Here is a 4,488-nt window from a genome sequence, read left to right on the forward strand (position 1 = left end):
ACTTGTATGGGTAGGGAGGTGGGGAAGATCTGTGAAGAGTTGTGGGAGAGGAAAGAGTATGATCAAAATATATTTTCTGAACAAAATAATAAAGTAATTAACTAGAAAACACCACAGAAAAAGTCCAAAGCTTAAACAAATTGAATATCTGTCCATATTCAGATATTAGCACTTCCAATTTTCTTCTCTTAAATTGTTCCTTGGTTTATTGTTTAAGTTTTTGAAATTACAATGTAAGTACTTAATTTCCCTCCAACACTTCACTTGCCCCCCTGACTCCTTAAATGTACAGCCTTTAGTCATGTTATTTACATAGAAATGCCTATATTTACATACAAATTCATCAATGTAGAACTACAAGCTCCTGAGCCTGGGGTTTAGGGATGTGATACAGAGACTGCCCATTTGTGGCTGAGCTCTCCATGGACGCTTGTTCTCTACACTTCGAACACTTGTGAATTTCTGCATTAACCACTGTCCAAAACACACAAAAACTTTTTTGATGTTGTCTCAGAACTGTAATAAACTATGGGAAAGGAGAAAAACTTTAGGGAGATTTTGACCCTAAGCTCTAATGCCAATATTCTCAAAATTGATCTGCAGATTGAATTATCATACCCTCACCTGAATTTATTTTGTAGAAAAATGACACGCTGCTGGTTTAATGGTTCACATAAAAATGTAACTTTTCAACTTTTCTTCTTCTTCTTCTCCTTCGTCTTCTCCTTCTCCTTCTCCTTCTCCTCCTTCTCCTCCTCCTTCTTCTTCTTCTTCTTCTTCTTTCTCTTTCTCCTTTTCCTCTTCTCCTCTTCTTCTTTAGATTTACTTATTTTTATTATGTATGTACTAGTGGTTTGTCTGCATATTTTATTTGTACCACATGCACACCAGAAGCTCAAAGAGCCAGTATAGGGCATTAGATACACTGCATTTGATATTGTAGAGAGCTGTAGGCTGATGTCTGGGTATTGGGACCTAAACCCTAGACATCTGCAGGAGTAGCAAGTATTAACCAATGAGCTATCACTCCAGCCCACACTCTTTGGTTTTAAAGCTCCAGTAATCAAAACATTGTGGTCTAACATCAGATGAGACATGCCCATAAAATTCATTCATCAGAGTCCCAGAAATAATCCCACAAGTTTCCATTGTAGTTAATTTATTTTGCACATGTTGCTGAAATAAATAGTCCACTGGGGAATAAAAAGGGGTGTGTAAATGTAAGTATATGTGTGTGCGTGTGTGTGTGTTTGTGTGTGTGTGTGTGTGTGAGAGAGAGAGAGAGAGAGAGAGAGAGAGACAGATAGACAGACAGACAGAGAGACAGAAACAGAGAGAGACAGAGAGAGAGAGAAGGGAGGCAGTATTATGTATCCCAGGCTGCCCTCAAATTTGCTATATTATTGAGGATGACCTTGAATTCCTAATCCTTTAGTGTAGAATGCTAGGACTACTGACATATGTCACTATCTGTTTTATATAGTGCTTCTGATTGAAACTGTGTCTTTATATATGCTACATAAGCACTTTCCAAACTGATCTTCCACTATAGCCCTCGAACAGCTTTTAAGCAATAGTTACTCCAGGCATAGATCATAGGAGAACATCACCACAAACCTTTAGGCCAGAAGAAGAGGAGCAGGAGGAATGAATAACATGACTTTCTTTAAGATCTCTGAAGCTCAATCAGAGCCACAAACCTATGATTAAGGAGCACAGAAAACATTGTCTAAGAGCAGCTTCCCTTTAACAGCAAGAATAAGAAACACGCTGGGCTTATGCTCTCTCTCTCTCTCTCTCTCTCTCTCTCTCTCTCTCTCTCTCTCTCTCTCTCTCCATGTGTATGTGTGTGTTTGTGTGTATGTGTGTAGCATTAACAATTAAGGAGATCATAAATTTAAGAAAAAGTAGGGGGTACAGGAGGAGTTGAAAAAAGAAAGACAGAAGTAAATAAAGTACTCTCACATCAAATTCTCAAAGCTAAATATTTTAAAGCTATTAAATGCTCAGAGGTGAATTAGAAGAGAAGATGTGATAAGATTACTTTTAGTTTTCTTATTAATTAATGTTTTTTTAATACCAAGCAGGGTGGATTTAAGTAGGTGATAGTTCATATGTTTTACAAAACATTGGCTTTAAGAAACCCTAAAGTCCTCCAACTAAGTTTATAAAAGGAGAGGTTGTCTGGATGCTGAAGCTCCTGAGATTCATCTGTTAGGGATACTGCTGCTTTCTCTGCATGTGTTCACCTTGGATCTTTTTTCCCATTTCTGTATGTCCAAATGAGACTAACCCTTATAAGTAGTAAGAACAAATTACAGTTCTTACTTCCAGTCAGGTTAGTTAGGATTGGCTTTATCGCCTGGGATGCAGAGGAAGAGATAAAGTAGAATAAAGTTCATGCTGAGGAAGGATAAAAGCCCCTGGCCTTTTCCAGCAGCAGGGTGATTTACTACCTCTTTTAGGGTTCCCTTATCCCCATTCACACCTCTTTAAATAGTTTCATTATTAAATGTTCCCTAATTGGGCCATTTGAGTGTTCCTTCTGTTTCCTGTCAGGATCTTAAGTGAATTGGTAATTGACAAAAGTGGTCCCGGAAAGCATCCTTAAAATAGGCTCTGGTGTTGGGCGGCTTCCATATTTAAGACATCCACATACAGCATTTTTGCTTTGGGAAATGGGACACTGATAATCTCTGACATGTTGTGACATCGTGATTGGTATAATAACCACTGGTGGTGGCATAAGATAAAGTGCAGATGCAATAAAGGCGTTGGAAGATCAAGTGGCGGTGGCACTTAGTCACTATGGCAACAATGGCTATTATAAAGACTGTGGCAGGGAGGGAAAAAATGAAGGTCTGCTTCTGAACATGAATGAAAAATCAGGTAGCTTCTATGGAAGCTTTAAAATGGTTCTTTATCCCCAGTAGCCATGGAGCAGATATGAATAAGAAAAATCAAGTCCAAGGGCTAAAAGGTAATTGCACTCCTGTTAAGCCAAACTAAAAACCAGCCAGCTAGTTCAGGCCAAAATAAAGGTACTCATAGGAAAAGAATATGATCTTAAAACACTTGACCATACAGAGCAAAGTGTAAAAATTTTGAACCTCCAAGTTCTAACAGTCCTCACTTGAGATATAAAAGGTGATGGATAGCTTTAAGTACCTGAGGATTGGAGTTCATATGCAAAAGCAAATACAATGAGATTCTGAGCTCAAGGATGTTCTGTTGTTTACATGATGTAGAAGTGTGGTTAACAACCCTGACTGGACAACAGAACCACCGAAGAAACATTGAATAGCATTTCTGTATAAGGCCCACTTTGGGAGAGTATATGAGATGGTTATCCCAAGAGACACTGGGCACTGGGTTTTGAAGCTGACTGTGAATGAAGAATGAATCAGAAAAATTTAAAAGATGAGAATATTAAAGTTTCACTATGTGTTTCTTATCAGCTTCTTTCTAGCTTGCAGGAAAGGGTCTACAAGACATTTTCCTCACCAAAACATCTCTGAAATTCTCAAAGGTATTTATTTGTTTTACAAACCAAACATGACTGATAGTATAATAGGATGGTCTCCATAATTTTGGAGAAATAATGGTGTGCCAGAATAGTAAAGGTGAGTAAAAGGGCTTCAATAAAAGACAGGGGATGCTGAAAAATCATGTTAGTAAGGCATGTAGAAAACTAGTAATCATCACTCTGACCCACAGTTACCTGTATGAGAAGCTTACTGATGGCTAGTCCCTGAGAAAGAAATGGGTGTGCAGTCTACTAGAATATGGATTAAAAGTACAAAGGTTGCAGCCCTAACTTACAAATCACATTCACACTAGCAAATTGAGAACTGATATCTTGTAATTCAGGAAAACAATACAAAGCCCAGAGTTCTTTCACGAAGAATTAAGTATTTCCTTTGAGAAATGATTTGCAATATGTATATGGATGAATATTCTTTCACAAGTCTTTCATAATGTGATCTTCAACCATTTACCAGGATAGACATGAAAAAAGAGACTTAAGAAGCAGTATTAGAATCTGAACTAATGTTGATTAGCAGAGACTATGAACACTGTCTTTTGCATCTCCAAGTTCTAATTGTCTTCACTTGATATCTGAAAGGTGGTGGATAGCTTTAAGTACCTGAGGAATGGAGTTCATATGCAAAAGCAAATATAATGAGATTGCACTATTCATAGGTGTTTGTGCATATCAGAGTATAGTTTGAATCTTGACCAGCATCTATAAAAGAATGAGCCTAATAAGACAATTTTTTTTTATCCTGTAGGGTGTGTGTGAGTACTTCTTGTAGAATAAAAGAAGAAAAATCTACTGAAACATACCACAAGCAATAGCTTATCCCTGGAAAGACATAGAGGTAAGTGATCATCAAATGCTACAAAGAGGTATAGTAAGGGTTAAATATCATTCTTGACATATGTTCAAATACTTACGTTTGTGTTTGATGGAAACAGAAGAACCTT

The sequence above is a fragment of the Arvicanthis niloticus genome, chromosome 7 (assembly GCF_011762505.2).
Source record: "Arvicanthis niloticus isolate mArvNil1 chromosome 7, mArvNil1.pat.X, whole genome shotgun sequence".
In the NCBI taxonomy this organism is placed as follows: domain Eukaryota; kingdom Metazoa; phylum Chordata; class Mammalia; order Rodentia; family Muridae; genus Arvicanthis; species Arvicanthis niloticus.